At 35.3% G+C, this 21,829-nt stretch overlaps 3 pseudogenes; 1 reads left to right on the top strand and 2 right to left on the bottom strand.

The window, feature by feature from the left end:
• The first annotated feature begins 1,658 nt into the window (after positions 1–1,658).
• Positions 1,659–6,023, top strand: LOC107951067 (O-fucosyltransferase 35-like; annotated as a pseudogene).
• A 262-nt stretch (positions 6,024–6,285) lies between these two features.
• On the bottom strand, positions 6,286–8,472 carry LOC107951065 (MOB kinase activator-like 1A; annotated as a pseudogene).
• Positions 8,473–8,973: 501 nt separating this feature from the next.
• LOC107951066 (12-oxophytodienoate reductase 3-like) lies at positions 8,974–11,491 on the bottom strand (annotated as a pseudogene).
• Between the last annotated feature and the right edge of the window lie 10,338 nt (positions 11,492–21,829).

Genomic DNA, 21,829 nt, shown 5'->3' with positions numbered 1-21,829 from the left:
ATTAAAAATTTCTATTTTATATAATAAAATATGAAAGATATATTTTATATTTTATTAAATAAATTTATAAATTCACATATTTTTAATAATTTCATAAAAGTAAAATAATTTTAAAAATTTCTATTATATATTATTTCTAATATAATGTCCTTAATAGTTATTTTCTATTTGCACCTCACCACTATAGCTGCGTTTAGATCCAAACACACACTCCACCGCTGTTTCTAATCTCACCGCTATAATATTTAATTTCACCGCCACCACTATTTTTAACCTCACTAAAGGTAAACATACCGCCCATCCAAATTAAGCCTTAAACATTAATTTATTACAACTACCTCTAAAGGTTTTGGTATGATGTAAAAAGAAGATGCAAAAACGTAAACCCTAGGTTGAAAAAGAGAAGAGAAGAATGTCGTGTCTTATTTTCTTTTTAATTTTTCTAAAAATCCCAAAAATCTCAATGACTAGTTTAAAATTTTTTCTTCGGGGGGTTTTAAGCCTAAAATATAAAAATAAAAAAGGAAAGGTAAAAGAAAAGAAAAGAGGTATTATTGTAAATGGATGAAAGGGCGAGCGCATATTAGTGGGTGTGGACCCCACAATTCAAAATATAATTTACTCTACTTTCAGTTGTAATTAAGGTTTCTTTACATTAATCATTTTAAATCCTCACATGCACGCACTGATTTAATTAAATTACATGGGTGGGCAATTTCGTACTTTCACCCAAGTCAATTTTGGTGGCTTCGACTTCCCGCTGTCACTTCATTTTGTTATTTGTCAAACAAAATTCGCTTCTTTATCATTACAATATAATATTTACACGTTATATTAATTTGATTTTAAATATAAAAATTTTATAATTTTAATTATTAATATTTTAGGTTTAATTATAAACAAATTAATAAATTTAAATCTTAATATTTACAAAACTTATCAATTTAGTCCTAATTCTAGAAATTAAAAAGAAATAATTTTTAAAGTTAGGATTAGGTTATGGTCGCAGTAGAGCATTGGGGCGAGGCGAGTGAAAAACCGCCCCGCCTAGCCTTGTTGTCATCACTAGTTAACCAATGGGTTATAAAAGGCTAAAAATAAATTTATTTTAATTTATTTTAATTTTTAGAGTTAGGACCAAATTGATAGATTTTGTAAATATTGAGGGTCAAAATTTTTCAACTCTTTAGAATTAAAAGTAATATGAAAAATTTTGTAAATATCGAGAGCTAAATTTGTTGAATTTTTTATATTTAAGATCAAATTGATAAAATGTGTAAATACTAGAGAGCTAATTTTACTACTAGACCAATAAAAAAAGTCCACATTAGCTTAGAGTGATTAAGATATTTAATTTTGAAAAATTTAATGACTAAATCGTATAAGTTTAATAATTAGGTGACTAAAATAAAATAAAAGATATAATTGGGTGATATTTTTATAGTTTACCCATAAAAATTTTTTTCATCATGTTCTAGGTTATTTATTTAATTGAAAATTTTAACATATGGACTGATTTGCATGTTTTAAAATATATAAGGATTAATTTGCTATTTTTTCAGTAAAGTGGCCGAAATACAATCCGCCTAAGTTGAGGGGCTTCCTGCTATTTTTAGCCAAAAAACAGACAATACTATAAATGCAGAGGCCAACACCCCACTCATGTCATGTCCTAACACACGCTCTGTTTTTAGAAATTTCTAAGTCTCTGATTCCAGACCCCAAAATCCCAGAGTGTTTTTTCTTGTTAATGGAGGTTTAATTGAAAACTTAGTTTTCGATTACTACATAGACCAATAAATACCAAGTGTAGTGAGTGAGATTGTAGAGGTACACCAAAATTATATATGGCTCACCACCATCACCACCACCACAACACGAGCGATGGCGTTTCACAGAGAGTTAACAGCCCGCGTTTCTCGGGTCCAATGACTCGCCGAGCTCACTCCTTCAAGCGCAACAATAACGCCGTCGGTTCTTCCAACAATAACGGAAGTAACAACATTAACTTGAGCGTGCATCATGAGATTGATCTACCGTTAACCTCACCCAGATCGGAGGTTGGAGTTGTGGCTGTGGGTTCGGTTTCAATTGATGGGTTGAGCCAAAGAAAAGGGTTGTTAAGGAAGCCGAGCGTTGGATCCATGGTTCTGGAATTTGGGTTGAAAGAGAGGAAGAAGTTCGGGCATTGGATGTTCTTGGTTTTCTGTGGGGCTTGTTTGTTTTTGGGTGTTTTCAAGATTTGTGCTACTGGTTGGTTTAGATCTGCTATCGAAACCGCTACATCAAATCAGGTACTTTCATTAATATTACGTAGCTTTTTGTGATAGCTGTTTATGAATTGACTTGCACTTGTATTCCATGTTGATAGATCAATGTGAAAAATGTTGTTTATCTTTGGAGACTATTAGATTCTTTTAATTCTCATGCTTGGGAAATTAATGGGTGATCGTCTTGTGTACTTATTGCCATATTTGTGGGTATAAAGCAGAAACTAGGGAGTATGCATATTAATTGCTGAAGTAATATATTTGCAACCCGAGACAATTTAAAGTTTCTTCGAAATGTGGATAAGTTGATACCAATCCCGGTTCGATTCCTGGATAACCCCTACCCCGTACATTTGGATCAAAGCATGTATCTGATTCTAGATTTTTATAGCCAGATTATTCCCGTTTCATATACTGAAATTGAATTTTCAACTGGTTATGCTTTTTATATCACTGGAAAAGAATCTTGAATGTCAAGTTTTTAATTTTATGTTGCTCCATATATTTTTTTCTTTTCTCAAAGCGCAAGGTATGTTCTACTGGCAGATAAACTATATAACGTGGTTTAAATTTTTTCCTTGCTAATGTGCTATCTCCGTCGTTGTGATTAGGGTTTATCTGTGTCCTCCACCAATAGACTAAGGCTAATGGATCAAGGCTATCACGACTATGGGTACGGAGGAAGTGATTCAGATCAAAATCTGATGACATTGACATCACACATAACTGATGTAAGTTTAAAATCTGCATCTTAAATTTATTGCCTCACGTATGCTTGTATGCAAAGAAACTTAGAGTTGATTATTCTGTTTGCCAATAAACAATTTTAAGATATTTTCCATTTCTTTTCCAGCATTCAGGTATTTGGTCTCAACCAAATAGCAAGAATTTCACGCAGTGTATTGACCACTCAAAGAATCAGAAAAGTATGGAAGTCTTTCATCTTTGTTAACACTCCCTGTTTACTTTTATGTGTGTGTTCACAGATATATTGATGTTTTTGTGTATTGGGAACTTGCTATCAACTTCTATGTTTTCATTTGTTCTAAACTTCTAATTGTTGCTTTCTTGGCAGAGCTAGATGCAAAGACAAATGGCTACATTCTTGTAAATGCTAATGGCGGTTTGAATCAGATGAGATTTGGGGTCTGTCTGTTGTGTGTTTCTGATTGTCTTTATAGCCTAACCTTTTATTATTTCTATCTTCTGATGTATCAATAATTTTAGAATGCAGATCTGTGATATGGTTGCTATTGCTAAGGTTATGAAAGCAACACTTGTCCTGCCCTCACTTGATCACACCTCATATTGGGCTGATGAAAGGTTGGTTTCTTTGTGTTCTGTGCTAATGTTTTGGATTGCCTGTTTTGCACCTATCAGTACATCAGTTCCTTACTGGTTCTGTTGAATGCATAAGCTAATAACCTTCATTTACTTGTCTTGCTATTAACGAATGGCTAGCTTATAGTTATTCCAATTGACATTCTTGACTTCTGATGTTTGGGTACTTTAGTCACATAAGACTGTTGCATGGTATGCATCATAGTTATCTGTATATCATATAACACATTGTCTGATATATTTGCAGTGGCTTTAAAGATCTGTTTGACTGGCAGCATTTCATTGAGACCCTGAAGGACGATGTCCATATAGTTGAGACAATACCGCCTGAGTATGCTGGAATTGAACCTTTTAACAAAACACCGATATCTTGGTCTAAGGCTAGTATAAACTTATCTTTGTCATTTCCAATTGTCTATTCAGAAACTATAGAATGCACCTATTGTAGAGGATGGCTGGTTCTGTTTTCTGCCTGATATGGCAATAAGTTGAGCAGTCCATTCATACGACTGTTCTAGTGGCTTTGCTTCAGTCAAACCATATCTATTGTGATACATGTATGTACTTTACTTGTTCCTTATGAGACTAGAGTAACTATCTAACATACTTTTTTTTATTTAGGTTACATATTATAAGGCAGAAGTCCTTCCGTTGTTGAAGCAGCATAAAGTAATCTATTTTACTCACACAGATTCTCGGCTTGCTAATAATGATATCCCAAGATCTATTCAAAGGCTAAGGTGCCGGGTAAATTATGTGGCATTGAAATATTCAGCTCCAATTGAAAAACTTGGAGACACTTTGATTTCTAGAATGCGCGACAATGGTGGCCCTTATCTTGTTCTCCATTTGAGGCGAGTAAAAGAAATTTATTTATTATGTATATAAATTCATCTTTCCCTTTACTCCATACTTTTCTTGTTTGGTTTGGCATGGGTAAGCATTTGTTTTCATGAAAATGGATGTGTATATGGTATCATCTTTACATTCATGATAAACTATAATATCGATTAAGTTCACATTATTGTGAATAAGTCAAGGCTGATGTATGTTCTTGCTTTTATATGTTTACTTTGTAGATATGAGAAGGATATGCTGGCATTCACTGGCTGCATAGCTTGACTGCAAAAGAAGATGATGAGCTACGTAGGATGCGTTATGAAGTTGGCCATTGGAAGGAAAAAGAGATTAATGGAACAGAAAGAAGATTACTTGGTGGCTGTCCACTGACCCCCAGGGAGACTTCCCTCTTGCTCAGAGCATTGGGTTTTCCGTCAAGCACTCGAATTTACTTGGTCGCTGGTGAAGCTTACGGAAATGGAAGTATGGAGTCTCTTAAGGAGGATTTTCCTAACATTTTCTCGCATTCCTCCCTCTCTACTGTTGAGGAGTTGGAACCTTTTAAGAATCACCAGAATATGTTGGCTGGTTTAGACTACGTTGTTGCCCTTAAGAGTGATGTATTTGTTTATACATATGATGGAAATATGGCAAAGGCAGTTCAAGGACATAGGCGATTTGAGAACTTCAAGAAGACTATCAACCCAGACAGGTAATTTTCTACCTGTTGGCTTTCAACAATTCTTAACCTTCTTCATCAGGTTGTTTCCATTGTTTTATTGAATACATGCTCTTACAGCCATCTAATCATTGCCATTTCTGGAGCAAAATGTGAATAAATAAACATCAATCTATTGGTGCAGGATGAATTTTGTAAAACTTGTGGATGATTATGACGGGGGAAATATTTCTTGGAAGAAATTCAGTTCCAAAGTGAAAAAGCTTCACAAAGATCGAGATGGATCTCCCTATTATAGAGAGTCTGGGGAGTTTCCAAAACTGGAGGAGAGTTTCTATGCAAATCCGCTTCCTGGATGCGTCTGTGAAAGAACAGAAGTATAGCAAAGCTAAAACACAGCTTCTGTAATTTTATCTCAATGCTACAGAAAGTAAAAGCTCAACCGGAAAGGATGACTCAATTCATTGGTTGCAAAATGCCTGGTCGAAGGGAAAAACCGGTGGGTCATTAGTAAACTAACATATTGATTCAGCATCATCCATCAATGGAGGTATTAGCAAAGCCACAACAGATAGCTCAGTCATAGAAATCTCAAGAGACACGGTAAAGATAAACATCCTATCCACCAAACTACCCTTAGAGAAAGAAAATGTTACTTTTTCCTCTTTTACTTCCTTTTTCTTTTACTAGAGAACATTTATTTTTATACTAGAACTGGTTTAAGGTTATGGCTGTAAAGAAAGCTGGGTGGTGATGGGATAAATGAGGTGGCTGATCAAAGTTAAAAACAGTTTTGAATAACTTAAGAAAAATACTATAGGACGATACTGATTGAATTGTATTACATCTGGATGTTTAATTAATAAAACGAAAAATATGATTTTGGTGTTAAATTCTACTTTTTGATAATATCTTATAAATATATTCCTACATATATGACCTCTGTAACAAGTCGTTCTTATGTCAAAACTCTTAAACTACTTGCTTGATTACTTTCTTTGTCTCTCAAATATTAACTAAAACTATGATCCAATGCTTGCTTGATTACTTTCTTTGTTCCACAAATATCAACTGTGATCCAAATAATATCATAAATAATGTCAAACTTGTCTTCATTTCTAATTAAGAAAAGACCCACCATTGGGAGACAAAGGAGACCAAAAAAAAAAAAAAAAAAAAAAAAAAAAAAAAAGACTAGATGAGCAAATAGAAGCTCGCAAAAAAATGTGTATCCAAAATATTCAAAGAAAAGGGTGAATCCTTGAGGCTACAACTGCAAAATAGAGTCCACAAGATCAGACAGAGGTGCAAGTTCTCCTTTGTCAATCAACCGGAATTCCTGCATAACATGACAATGTTACAGATATGGAGGCCCCCATAATCATATCATCATTTGAGCAATGAAAATGAAAAGCACATGGGATTTTGAGAAAAGCAGAAACTTACCCAAGTAAACAGAACAAAATGTTTAAAGCAAGTATTCAAATGAGCTTCTTCTTTCAAACTCACAATCTTCTGAAAATGTGAGTGGTAAATGTGGGCGTATACTCTGAACAATCTTTTAAATATCGTCTTCACAACATCTCGGAAATTCGGTGGAAATGGTGCCCCTGTACTCCATCAAAAACAAAAGCAATCTCATCAACAATGACAATAGCTTCCATTTTATTTGGTTCATCACATGATATATTACAATACTAACCCAGTTTTTGTGGGAAAATTGCTTCATCTTCTAGCCTGAGCTTCAATCCAGTCCATCAGATACTCAACATACTTGGGAGCTGATACCTCTATAGGCTTCTTAATAGTAACCCCATCTGCCCATCTATACTCATATCTGCCAACCAATTAAACCAACCAATTTCAATCTTTATGTATACCTGTTGAACAATACCAGACTCACTGGTTTACCCCTCGGCCTGTAAACCATAGGGGCCCTTGCCAGAAGCACAACAACAATACTTTCACCTAACAAAGCAAACTATACTAAGTAATATCATACTTTGGTCCTGCTGACATAGTTGGGCAGTTGTTTGCTGTGCAGAACTCAGTCAATGTACCATACAGGATATTCACCTGATTGAAGAAATCCACCGCTGCATGAAAATAAAAATGGAGAGAAAAATTAGTTCCAATGATAGTGAGTCCATTAAGAATTTCTAGCAAAGAAGTTTTTTTAAACTCAGATTCTTACTATTTACAGCAAGCCACTCATTGATATCTTCACCAGGTGGTAGCCTAACAGCTTCTCTCAAGTTCCCGCTACCCAAGGTTGCATCAATGTGCTTTTGAAGCTTAGCACCCTGCAATTCCATTTTCATAGAAAAATTGCTGCTCATCCACTTCATGTAATATTATTGAAAGCACAAACACACGTTTAACAAATGCTAAAACTCAAAACAAGAAAAAGAGAAAGGGAATCAGCACTTCAACCTTGCTTCCTGATGGAGCATTCTTCTTAGGCCTAAATGTCTTCTGGTTTCTGCATAATGCAAAAAACAAAGGATCAGCCAATCCTTATGAGGAGAAAGGGTTTCAAGTTTCAAGGATTCCGAGTATCGAAATCCTTTGCTTAGTATCAATCATCTAAAGTAGAACCAATAAACAACTTCAATCATGAAGTTGAATGGATTACATGAAGTCATATATATCATCACTATTCGAATGGATTTTTTCTATAATTGTTTCTCGAAAACTCCATGTATGAAATCATATATATCATCACCACAAAAACACATAATGAAAAGAAGAAAAAAAACAGAGATCACCACCATATTGAAAAAGACACAGAAACAAGGTTTGGGTAATTGAATGGGTGCGAACCTGCTACCGAGGCCGAAGAGACTCATGGAAAATGACAAAACGTTGACGTTTTGTTAACGGTGCCAAAACCTCTTTGTGTTTGTATAATAAAAATGCTGGAAACAGAGGATAAAGAAAACAAGAAAGCCGTATATGGTTATATATATAAATGGAGAGAAGAGAAAGGTTTTTGGTAATTAAAATAAGGAAAACATTATTAAATTAGTATATATAGGAAAAAAAGGGAATGAAGATAAATGACAGATTGGCAATTGGCAAAGACAGCGAAACTCTGTCTCAGTTAAAGAACAGAACATATGAGAGAACAGAGCATAGCCAGAGGGAAGAGCAGACACAGTCCCCGTCCCCCTTTGGCCTTTGCTGACCTGGCATTCTATTCCACTTATTTCAACCTTCTTTTTGGTCTAATTCTATACAAAGTCCCTCCCACAATAGAGTTTGAAAATATGAATTTTTTTCATTAATTAATTAGATTGTTTTCATTTTTTAAACATATAATGACAGTGGGATGTACAGTTAAACAACTTTTTGCACATATTTATATTATTATAATTGAATTTTATGGATGAGGGTAGAAGAAAATATATGATTAAATTTAGCAAAAAATGATGGAATTTAGTTGGGAAAATATGAAAGAAATGAATGAGGGTGGGGTCGTTGTAGCTGGATTTTGGATTTGTATTTCAACCTTTGGGGCTGAATTGGGATTTTGATTGGACCAGTTCAATGTCTTAAGCCTGCGATAATAAAATACAAAATTGATTAATGGTCCAAACAAATTTATTATATATTATTCAAATGATCTTCTACCCTTGACCCAAAGTCGTAGTTCTTACTTACTATATTCTCTCATTATTATTGTTAAAAAAAGAAAAGAAATCTGTGGGTATTTGTTTAAAAGAAGGAAGAAATTCGAAAGAGAAGCCATAACTGGGGTAACGATAGGATTGGATGCAGCAATCATTTTGGATTTGTGTTTTTGCTATCTTTGCTCTTGACTCTTTCTGCAACAAACCAATCTACAGCTAAGTCCCAGCTCGGACTACTTACTATTTCTTCCACTACATTCCATGGATTTTATAATAATTTTGTTTCGTTACATCTGAGCAGGTGAGCTTAGGGTAGTCCCAGAATTGTGTACAAAAACCAAGACACAGGTTTGATATCAAATTAGACTCTCCTATTTCACACATAATTTTAACATATATTCAACAGCACAGCCATTGCACATCAAAGTCGTGATTGTACTACCAGGAAGGGATAGTCCGTGTACCCCACAACAGGGTCTTGCGTATAAAATGTCTTCCTAATGTATCGATTTAATGGCGCATTGATCCTCAACCTAAAACCAGGTCTGGATTCGATATAAAAAGACGGCCATACGATACCAGATCGGCATCACCCTCAGCTACTGCTTGCATTCCGAGCTCCCTTGTGAATCCACCACTGCACATGAAAGTTCCCTCGTAACTCCTTTTCAAAGTCCTCATTAAATGAGCTTCCTCATCTTCACTACCGTGCCTGCCTGATTCGGTTTGCCCATAGGCATGATAACGAGGCTGAGTCACATGAAGGTAAGCGAGTTTCGACCCCAATTTCAGCTGAAGCTCATTAAGCCTCTCGATCACGGCTAAGCCTAGGTTGAGCGGATTAGTGTCAGTGGCGTCGAGGTGATCGATTGCGGGTGAAATTCGGACTGCGATTCTATCTGCACGTACAGCTTCGGCTACGGATCCAACGATTTGCATTAAGAATTTACATCGGTTTGCCAGTGATCCACCGTACTCATCTCTGCGATCATTGATCCCGTCTTTTAAAAATTGGTCGATGAGATATCCATGCGCTCCATGAATCTCGATTCCATCAAAACCGGCTCGAATGGCATTCAAAGCTGCCGTGCGGTAGTGTTGGACAAACCTCTGGTATTTCCGAGATTTGTAGAGCTCTAGGTTTAGGATATATGCCATAGCTCCCATCTAGCATCAAAATTCTCCACCTGTTGGAGAGAGGCTTGCTTGTTGACGATATGGGTGCCGCCCCACCAGGTTGATACACTATTTCATTAGTCAAAATAAGCAAATAAAATATTTCAATAAATGGTGAAAAAAAGGGGAAATGCATAGGGTGATGGAAGTTACCAGAATGTGAAGCACGGCCAACGTGCCAGAGTTGGCAAAAAATGATGCTTCCTTTTGCATGAACAGCATCCACAATCTTCTTCCATCCCTCCACCTGTTGGTCATTGTAGATCCCAGGAACATGTGGGAACCTGCTTCAACATTGCACCATTAGGCAATTTAGGATATGCCAGGAATCTGGATAGCTCAATATTATGAAAATCTGATATTATTGGAACAATCATTTTGTAACAGGGAAGGGATAAAAAGACTAACAAGGGTACCATTATATCATATACAAAATGATTATATTTGAAGTGAAGCATTGCATCTCCCAACCCTATTATCTCATATTCAATTTAATTTAATTTAAAAATAAAAACTCTTCCAATATGCAAAACGACACAACATTGGGCAAATCCTATCTGTTTGATGGAAAAGACTAGAAAGTGGTATAATTTATTGGTGGAATAGTCGTATCAGGATTTGGTTAAATTACGAAATTACCCAGCTGCAGTGTCGGACACCAGTGTCCCTTCGGTGATGAGAAAGCCGCCTGGAGTCGACCTCTGCATGTAATATTCAGCGAGCGCCGGCCTTGGGATTCCATTCAACGCCCTGCATCTAGTCATCGGCACCAGCACCCCCCTGCCATCACATACAAACCAAACTCAATAGACCCCCGGAAATCTTTGGTAGAACATGTCTGACAACCAAAGTTCCCTCAAGACAAGGATCTAAGCCCCTCCGAAATCAAGGAATCTGATGCAAAAAAAAAAAAAAACAGACAAACTGAAACACAGATCTGTGAGAAAGGTTGAACTTGCCCATCTTGTAAGGAGAGAAGAGCGTTGGGGTCCCTTGAGATAGAGTTTCCGCCATTGTTACCTTCCTACGAACTTGATCTGATGATGAAAAAACTTATCCGCAGTACACACTCCAGTTGAAAAAGTAAGGAAAACCAACAGTTACTAGAATAATTTACTTAATTATATAAAGAAATTTAGGGTGAGAGAATATAAGCATGTGGCATAAAATTGGACGGTATAGGGCGGGGGTTGCGGGAGTATTTTATAGCTGAAAATTTAATCCTTTGTTTTGATTTGATGAACTGCGTGGGGGGTTTTGATTGGAGATATATGGACGGAGGAGTCGGTGGCTGCTATTTATGGCATGGGTTTCATGTGCTGATTTAAACAGTGGCGACTCTTGATGCAAATATGTTTCCGCCGGCAATCACTGTTGCCGACCTGTTGTTGCTTTGAAAAAACTCTGGCGACAAATAGTTGTAGAATTACTTGTGTTTTTCTTTCTCTCTTGCAAAAGAAGAATGAGTCAAAACTCAAAACGGTGTGTACCATCCTGAATTCAATGCTCAGTTACAATTGTGAGTGTTCCCACTAGTTTGAACCTTGACAAAAAAAGGCCGGGTGAAACAACAATTTTGCACTTCATCAATTCTGTTAAAATCACGATTATACCTAATTAACACTGTAACGACTGGTAGTCAGTGATCTCGATAAGTGCATTTTTAGAATTTTTTTCCCGTAAATTGAAGTCATAAATATTTAATAAATATTTTTAAAGTTCAGTTAAGTGAATTTATTTAAATTAAAAGTAATTAAATATAAGGATTAAATTGTATATAGCGTGAAAGTTAAATTATAGATTAAAAATAAATTAAAGGGTCAAAGTAATAATTATACCTATGTTATAGAAATATGTTAAAATATGTTATTTTAATAATTAAGTAAATGTATATATATAATATTATATAATAATAAATTAAAGTATAATAAAACAAAATTAGTATTAAAAAAAAAGAAAGAAAAAGACATACAAATTAGAAAGAAAGAAAAAGAAAGAAAAAAGAGAAATACGCACAGCGTTAGGGACTTTTAGGGTTTAAAGATCAATTGATTAGTTAATTTAGTCTATTTTCTTATAATTTTTATGTTTTTAGAATTTCGGTATCTAGGGCAACTCGACCCATGTCAAAATTTTAGCAATTATTAAAATTTTAAGTGTTCTTAATGTTGAATAATCTTAGTATTAGGGATTAAATTGATATATTTTTAAGTTAGAAATGGAAAAGAATTAAATTGCAGAACAAATTGTAAATTTTGAGTAATAGGGACTAAATTGTGAAAAATTCAAAATTTATATGTTTAATTGAAAATAGGGAGCTAAATTTAGCTTAAAGTGAAATTAGTATAAAAATATAAAATTAAATATGAAGAATAAAAATTAGTCTCAGTTAAGGGACTAAATTGAAATTTAGGCAAATATTGAGTGAAAATTTAAAATATTCAATATGAAATTGAATTGTGTTATATTGATGAATTTTAATTGTTTTAATTTCATAGCTAACGTCGTACCAGAATCCTCGACTAAAAAAGGGAAGGATAAAATGGACGTCGAATAGCTCAGAATTCACGGTTTGTATTTCTATAATCCGAACTTAGTTGTTAATTGTTATAATTCAATTTAATGCATATGATAAGTGTTAAGGTGAGTAATTGACATTTGATAGTTGATTGAAATAGATTGAATTGGTAGATACATATTGAATGTATTGATTATTGAATTGAAATGAATATGTGTTAATGTGAAAGTTGGATATTGATTATTATAGATTGAATTTAATTCATGTGTATATATGTGATTATATGAAAAATTAGTATTGGATATTGGTTATATTTGAAATGTAAAATTAAACCCTATTAACTATATCGGGCTGATCGGATATAGATGACATGCCATAAGATAGGAAGAGTTCAAGGATTTCTTCGACTTCGAGTCGATGAGGCAATGAGTGCCAATTTACTTTGGTTTAACTGATGAGACACCGGGTGTCAAATTTATATAGCGCTGGGCATAGATATTACTTCAGATTTATCCGATAAGGCACTGGGTGCCAAACTATGTGTTGGTTGGATCCATGTATCCGTTCAAGTCCGAGTAGGGTTAATAGGGGTAATTAAATAAAACGGTACTATGATTGATATTGGATGATATTGTATGTGAATTGAAAATGTGATAGTGATTTGAAACATGAAAATGAGATACATAAATTATGTACTAATGAATTGGATATGGAATGGATAATGTTATTGTTTAAATGATATGTGGATCAAATTGTGAAAAACTATTATATAGCAAGTGATGAGAATTGTGTATGGTATGAAATGGTATATTCATGAGTTAAGTATTGAATGGCTAATGTCATTGTACAAATAAATGTGGTTTGATATGTGAATACATATTTATATAGTAGTTGTTTGAATTGGGACATTGCTTAACAAATGAAATATGATAGCATATGATAGTCATGATATTGGACATTAATATGTGCTTAAAATTCAATTGTGCATATTATATTATCTTGTCTTTAAATATTTGGATTATAGAAATATCACTGAGTTTTACTGTAACATCTCGAAATAGGGCCTAAATGGAATAGTGGTTGCAAAACCACAAATCTGAGATAGAAAAGTTTATTTCGATTAATTTTTATGATTTACCAAGTGATTAGATGCATGTGTTAGAGTATTGATAAGAAATTTTATAGATTGCATGTTTAATTTTCCTATTAGGGCTTATTTGCAGAAGTTGCTGTAACAGCCCGATTTAGGGCCTAAACGGAACGATGGTTTTACAACCAAAAATTTGAAGTCAAAAAATTTATTCCAATTAAGTTTTAAGGTTTATTTATTGATTAAAATATTGTGTAAAAATATCGTTAAGTAATTTTACTGATAAAGTGCTTAATTGGACTTTTAGGACTAAATTACAAAAATTGCAAAATATGTGTTCTAATTCATAGGTACTTGATTGAAATGGGGGTTTAAAGAGGAGGTCCTTAAATGGAATTAAACCATTATATTTCGTTTGGACAAAAATGGGCATGAATAGGACAAAATTTTAAAGAAAGGCCTTAAGGGCATTTTAGTCATTTGGTAATTAAAAGAAATAAAAAGGGAAAATAAAGCCAAAATTGATTCATCTTTTTCATGGAGGCTGAAATTAGCATGGGGGAAGCCATGGCTAGGGTTTTCAAGCTTTTCAATCTCAATAGTAAGTCCGTTCTAGCCCCGTTTTTCAAGTTCTTTACGATTTTGGAATCCCGGTAACTTGATTAAGCTTATTCTAGCAATAATTTAAGCTAGGGTTCATATTTGGAAAAATACCCATAGTTGAAATGTGTTTATTTTGATGTTTATGGTAGAATATGAAGGCTGAAGTTATGTTAAACAACTTTTGCTAAGCGGTTTTAAGCAAAAATGAGTAAAACGGCTTAATCGGTAAAAGTTGTTATTGTTCATAACTATGTGTTAGAGTGAGAATTTGATGTTGTCATAGAAGGGAAAAATGATCAGCATGTCATAAAACATAATAATAAGGGATGAAGTTTAATTCCCGAGCCTAGGGGTAAAAGTGTAAATATACAAAATTGTAATTTCCGGCTCAATACGGACACAGCGCTCATACTCGATCGCCAACATGCCTCGTGCATAATGAGTTAGCCTTAAAAACTCGGCCTCATACTCAGCCACTGAACGATCTCTTTGAGTAAGATTTAGGAACTCAAGCCTCCTAGCGTCAATATAACTGGCTCCCACATACTTGTTTTGGAAAGCCGTCTTAAACAGATCTTATGTCAACTGGTCGGGCTGAGTGCCCTCCTTAACCGTCAAACACCACTGATATGCTTCATCGCGAAGCAGTAAAACAGCCCCCTTGAGTTTCTGCTCAGTAGAAAAATCTAGATCGTCCATAATACGTTCTGTGGCCTCCATCTAATACTCGACCACATTAGGAGCAACTCTAGCGATGCCCCTAAATACCTCAGCCTCATTGGACCGGAGTCGTTCCATAACCGACCCACGGCCCCCAGAACCAGTGTTGGGCCCAGTGACCCTCTCCAGAATTCGTAACATGGCTTAGGACAATACGTCGTCCCTAGCTGCACGATCATGAGACCCAGTCCCAGATCCAGTTTCAGTAATAGGGGACATCAACGTCTCACTAGTGTCCAGATTCAGAATCATGTTAGATACGAAAAACTCAGCTCGATCCCCTCTACGGCCCTTACCACGGCCTCTTGTACCTCGTCCACGAGTACAATGTGTGCTAATCGTAATTTAAAATTAATCTATATTAAAAATTTTATGCAAATCATTTTATAGTTTTGATATTTCTTAACAGATATTTTATGCAGTAAAGTTATCAGAGTATTCAGAGTCTGTTATCGCAAGTCACAGTTTACTACGATTTTCGGTTTACACTACCTAGAGTGTTGCAATAAAGTATACTACCTACCGCAGTTTCATAGCATACATCAGTATTTTCAAACAGATCCAAACATTATATTCTAGGCATGCTTTCAGAGAATTCTAAATAGAGTTTCAGAAACTTATACGATCGGCACCGGAGACTCGGTGCACCACGGTTTATCAAAAATATTTTAGGTCATATTGTAAATTATTTTGTAAAAACCAAATTTAAAACCCAATCCATAGCCGAGTTTTGTAACCTAGCTTTGATACCACTAAATATAACACCCCAAGCCCGGCCTAGTCGTTATGGCCGAATCCGGCAATGTCACATGAGAGTGTTTTGGCAAACCTTTCAACACATAAAAATCGTTCCAAATATTGTCTGCTACTCAGTTTGAAAGAAACCATAAATTTATTAATTGGCTTGAAAACATTTCTAATCTCGCGAAAGCTTTAATATCCAAATACTTCTTGTTACTATTTTACTTACGAAAACCTTAGTTAAGTTTAAAAAACATGCTTTGGCGTTGCAATTCATATTCCAAAATCACAGTTCAAAAACCCAGATTAAAACCAAAAGTCCAAGTCCAAAATTAAATCAAAGTTCCTAGAAATAATGAATAAGCTATAGTCGAAAGTTCATAAACTAGAACATGTGTGGTCGTGGTCACCGTCTAGTCCTCCACTGCGCCAATCCGCCTACTGCTGGGGATTACCTGAACAGGTAAACAAATAAAGTGTGAGTTTTTGCAAACTCAGTGTGTACATCCCCACAGTTCAGCATGCATAATCAAATAGCAGAATACAATCATAATCCAGGCCTAAGCCTTTTACAGAATTGGTGGAGACTTTGGCCCATCCGGAAACATAATCAGATCAGACGTAGGGCTTTAGCCCATCACAGATATGACATGCGTAACAGATCAGAATATCAGCAACATGCCCACCAACCCTGCACACTAACTCCGTCCAACCTAACACATCATGTGGGGATAAAATCGATCCATTCATCCTTACACACCAAATACGGGGATAAAATCAACCCATCCAACCCTACACACCATAGTGTACCGTAATGCGGCACATAACATAAATACGAAGCTTACCTGCCAGATAAAGGGCTTATGAAGCCCTTTAGTTCTTCCTTCACTTCATCAAACCCACCTCAATGCAATGAATCATACAAGAATGACATGCTATAGTGTAGAATAACAATCATATACTCGTAATCAAATCAGAACATATACATATACATGCATCACAGTATCATATCTCAGAATAGGGGTATAAGTAATGCTTACCGACCTTACGACAGATCACAGTCGTCTTGGGCGACTCGTTTAATCCTATAATATATTTTAGACAAATGGACTCACAAGCCCATGTGGCCCCACACGTCTGTGTGGCCCACACGATCCAAATTGGCCTTGGCCCAAATTCCCACACGCCAGTGTGGGCTCACACGCTCAATTGGCCCACATGGCCCAATTGACTGAGCCCGTGTCTTACACACGGCCTACCAACTTTCACACGGCTGTGTCCATCGTGCCTGTGTAGCATGCGCACAACCTGGTTCATCGACCACACGCTCGTGTACTGATACACGGCCTACCACACGGGCGACCAGATGCCTATTTGGCGTCGACAGAACGCTTTTTGGCTTTCGTCGAAACTCATTTTCTGTGCAATCGGAGTATTCACCTATTACGATTCGATGCTTAAACGATCCTTGAGCACTCCAGAACCTATAAACTCCCTTGCTCACGCAGGACTCAAACTCCAAACCTCCAACATATTAACACTCAACTTAACCACCAGACCAGCAGACTCATTCTAATATAATCTCACTTACATTTAAGCTTAAGTCTACTGAACCAGAGTAAGGCCTTATCCATAAAAATACCAAAATTTGTCAAATGCAAGGCTTGAACTTGGAACCTCTCACACATACCTTTAACCACTGAAGCAAATACAAATTTATGTCATAGACAAACAAAAATAAATATATAGGATTTTGGGTGTTACACAACATATATTTAATTTTAGATTTTTTTTTTCAAAAAAAGTCATTTAAATTCGAGTATTTGAATTATGTTTAGGTATGACAGCACTAATCAATAATTGGCTGAAATGAACTGAACATCTAATATTATATAAGTTAAGATGAATAAGGTTGGTAGATGAAAAAAAGAAAAGATGTTGTTGGATTAAAAAAAAAAGTTATAATAAATGACAGTAAGTTAGATTAGTGGGTGAAGAGAACTGAAGCAGATCTTGTTGCATTAAAAAATTATAAAGAAACTTTTTGAACAAAAATAAAAATATTCCTTTGCAAATATAAAAAGAAAGGAAAATGGGGCAACTAATCAACTTGAAAACAATGGAGATGCAAGCGTGGGAAAAGGTTAGGCTCTACAAATAATTTTCAATGGAGCAGGTAATAATTACCACTACCTACAAAGTTTATAATTAACGCTTAAATCATTAATCATAGTTTCCTTTACAAAATCCACAGGTTTCAAAAACTAAAACCACTTTCCTAGATATTTTCTTGTGGCAAATTAAACCAAATTTTAAATAATAAAATGACCCATAAGCAATACTAGGAATTTTGTGTTAGTAGAATTAGAATAAATCAGGTCAAATGAAATTAATTTTTTGCATTATGTTAAAGAAAATAAATTAATTTTATTATGGGTCAAGTCTTGAACACCAAAAGCTATCACATCTTCTAAAATTATATTTAAAAATGAATAAAATATATGATGATTTTTTTATAAAAAAAAAACAATGTATATATTATTTCATGTTTCCATATATGTTATATTTCATCAACTTAAAAAGTAAAAATAATTTATTCACATGAAAACATAGTTTATATATTTAAGAAAGGTTGATTGTTGAAAGTGACGCGCAGAGCCAAAAACAGTCAAACCTATTTATTTTAGTTTCTCAAATATTGAGAGAGAATTTCAATTTTTTTTAAAATATATATATAATTTTAAGGCACCAATAGAATAATATTATATCATCAATTTTCAAAGAGATATAAATATTATTTTGCACTCATATTATCTTCAATTTAATTAAAAGTTTCGAAGAAAAGAAATTATACACCGGAAAAAAAACAAAAAAAAAATTAAATAATTTAATTAAGTTAAAAGAAAATATTAAATATAGACAAGTGTTTTTTTATATATTTTTAAAAAAAATTTCTTATGTAACATATCTAAAAATTAATATAATTTATTAAAAATATATATAAGTAACAAAAATAACACATAAAAAGACAATGATAAAAGAATTTATGTTGTAATTGTTGAATATTGGCAATATCCCACATTAGGAAAAGATAGAAAGGGAGGGGGTTTGGTTTGTTATATATAGAACCCCTCCCCCTTTGGTTGTATCATCCCAAAATCTTCTCCTTTGTAATATTTCTAGAGGAAATATTAATTTGGTAGTGTCCGAGGACGTAAGCTAAATTGGCCGAACCTCGTTAAAACTCTGGTATTTTATTTCTTATTTGTTTGCTTTTATTTAATAGCTTTATGTTGGTTATATTTATTTAGTTATTATTGCTATAAATATCTAAGTGAGTTCTGTCTAGTTGTTGGGTTTTAAGCGGGACCATTGTGACCCCTCCAATTTAACTGGGAATTTTCTTAGTATAATTGTTGGCATAATAATTATCTAAATATTTCTGATAATATTGTTATTAATATTATCGTCGCTTCCGCAACAATTGGTATCAGAGCCAAGGTTTTGTAGTATGCTCTGTGTTTGCAACTTAGTCTGATCTTACACATCAGAAACATTTCCTAAAGCTTGTGGGTATTCTGCATTTGGTGGCTATTAAGTAGAAGCTATGGCAAAAATGACAGAAGAAAAACCATCCATATCAACAACTTCCACTTCGTACATTTTGCCGAGGATTGGAACTGCAAATACGAGATTTGTAGTGGAAATTTTTGATGGAACAGGTCATTTCGGCATGTGGCAAAGTGAGCTTCTAGATGCCCTCTTTCAACAGGGTCTAGATATTGCCATTGAGGAAGAAAAACCAGAAGGGGTTGATGATAAAGAATGGAAGACCATCAACCGATTGGCATGTGGTACAATTCGATCATGTCTTTCCAGAGAGCAGAAGTATACATTCAGTAAAGAGACTTCTGCAAGTAAATTGTGGAAAGCATTGGAGGAGAAATTTCTGAAGAAGAACAGTCAAAATAAGTTACATATGAAGAAAAGACTGTTTCGTTTCAGTTATGTTCCTGGTACCACGATGAACGAGCACATTACCAATTTTAATCAGCTGGTGGCTGATTTGTTGAATTTGGATGTGACTTTTGAAGACGAAGACTTGGCGTTAATGTTGTTGGGATCGCTTCCTGAGGAGTTTGAGTACCTTGAAACTACTCTACTTCATGGAAAATTGGAAGTAACTTTCAATGAAGTAACTGCTGCATTGTATAGCTATGAACTACGCCGAAAGGATAAGTTGAAAGGTTCAGGTGAAGCAGCAGTGGAAGCATTGGTAACAAGAGGTCGTCAGCAAAGTCAGTCTAAGGGGAAGAGAAGAAAGTCCAAAGGTCGAGCTGTTGCCAAAGATGAATGTTCTTTTTGCAAAGAAAAAGGACATTGGAAGAAAGATTGTCCAAAATTGAAGAAAAAAGGGAAGACTCCGCAAGATGCAAATGTTGCAGAATGCAATAGTGAAGCAGAGTCAGACTTTTCTCTTAGTATGACATCTTCAACATTATATGCAGATGAGTGGATCATGGATTCTGGTTGTTCCTATCATATGTGTCCCATTCGGGAATGGTTCTTTGAATTTCAAAAACTAGATGAAGGGGTTGTTTACATGGGTAATGATAACACATGTAAAATAGCCGGGATAGGTTCAATTAAACTGAGGAGTCATGATGGATCTACTAAAATTTTGCGGGATGTACGATATGTCCCAAAGTTGAAAAAGAATCTCATCTCTTTGGGGTCGTTAGAATCTAAAGGCCTAGTTGTGACAATACGAGATGGAGTTCTTAAAGCAACTTCAGGAGCATTGGTGATGTTGAAAGGCATAAGAAAGAACAATCTGTATTACTACCAAGGTAGTACAGTGGTCGGGACAACAGCAGCAGCAATTACGAGTACCAAGAAGGACGCTGAGGCAACACAGCTGTGGCATATGCGTTTGGGCCATGCTGGTGAAAAATCCTTGCAAACTCTAGCCAAGCAAGGATTATTGAAAGGTACAAAGACTTGCAAACTTGAATTTTGCGAGCATTGTGTTCTGGGAAAACAACGAAGGGTGAAATTTGGCACTGGGATTCACAATACTAAAGGTATTCTGGATTATGTGCATTCTGATGTATGGGGACCGTCCAAGACTCCATCACTTGGAGGAAGACGTTATTTTGTCACCTTTATTGATGATTTTTCCAGACGAGTTTGGGTGTTTCCTATGAAGAACAAAGATGAGGTGCTTGAAGTTTTCCTTAAGTGGAAAACTAAAGTTGAAAATCAGACAGGAAGGAAGATTAAGGTTCTCCGATCAGACAACGGTGGAGAATATAAAAGCGATCCTTTCCTGAAGATATGCCAAGATTGTGGCATAGTAAGGCACTTCACCGTAGGTGGAACACCGCAACAGAATGGGGTGGCAGAGCGTATGAATCGAACGCTTGTGGAGAAAGTTCGATGTATGTTATCTAATGCTGGATTAGATAGAAAGTTTTGGACTGAGGCTGTGACGTACGCTCAACATCTCATCAATCATTTGCCATCATCTGCTATAAATGGCAAGACTCCTTTGGAGAAATGGTATGGAAAACCTGCTACTGATTATGACACCTTGCGCATTTTTGGTTCTATTGCATATTATCATGTGAAAGAATCAAAGTTAGATCCAAGAGCAAAGAAGGCTCTATTCATGGGCTTCAATGCTGGTGTTAAGGGATATCGTTTGTGGTGTCTAGAGGCAAAGAAGACGATAATCAGTAGGGATGTTACCTTTCATGAATCTGCCATGTTGAATAAGGTAAATCCAGAAGGAGTGAGTAGTACTTCGCAGCAGGTGGAGTGTACTCCGCAGCAGGTGGAGTTTGAGCAGAGTGTGGTAATTCCAGCAAAAGGTACCACTAGTGATTCTTCATTGGCAGATGCAGAGTCAGATGAGGAAGAGGTTTCTACCCAAGAACCTCAACAGCAATCAGAGCCAATTGCAGTCAGAAGGCAGAGACGAGAAATTCAGAAACCTGCTCGTTTCACTGACACGGTAGCTTATGCACTTCCAGTTGTTGATAATATTCCATCCACTTACACCGAAGCCATTCAGAGTTTAGAGAATAATAGATGGTTAGGTGCAATGGAAGAGGAAATGCAATCTCTAGAGAAAAACAAGATGTGGAAGCTGGCACAACTACCAAAAGGGAAGAAGGCGATTGGTTGCAAAATTGAAGACACTATTGAAGTTTGTGT

The sequence above is a fragment of the Gossypium hirsutum genome, chromosome A06 (genome assembly GCF_007990345.1).
Source record: "Gossypium hirsutum isolate 1008001.06 chromosome A06, Gossypium_hirsutum_v2.1, whole genome shotgun sequence".
Classification (NCBI taxonomy): domain Eukaryota; kingdom Viridiplantae; phylum Streptophyta; class Magnoliopsida; order Malvales; family Malvaceae; genus Gossypium; species Gossypium hirsutum.
Note: the sequence above shows the minus strand (reverse complement) of the source record. Positions and strands in the feature narration are given on the sequence as shown.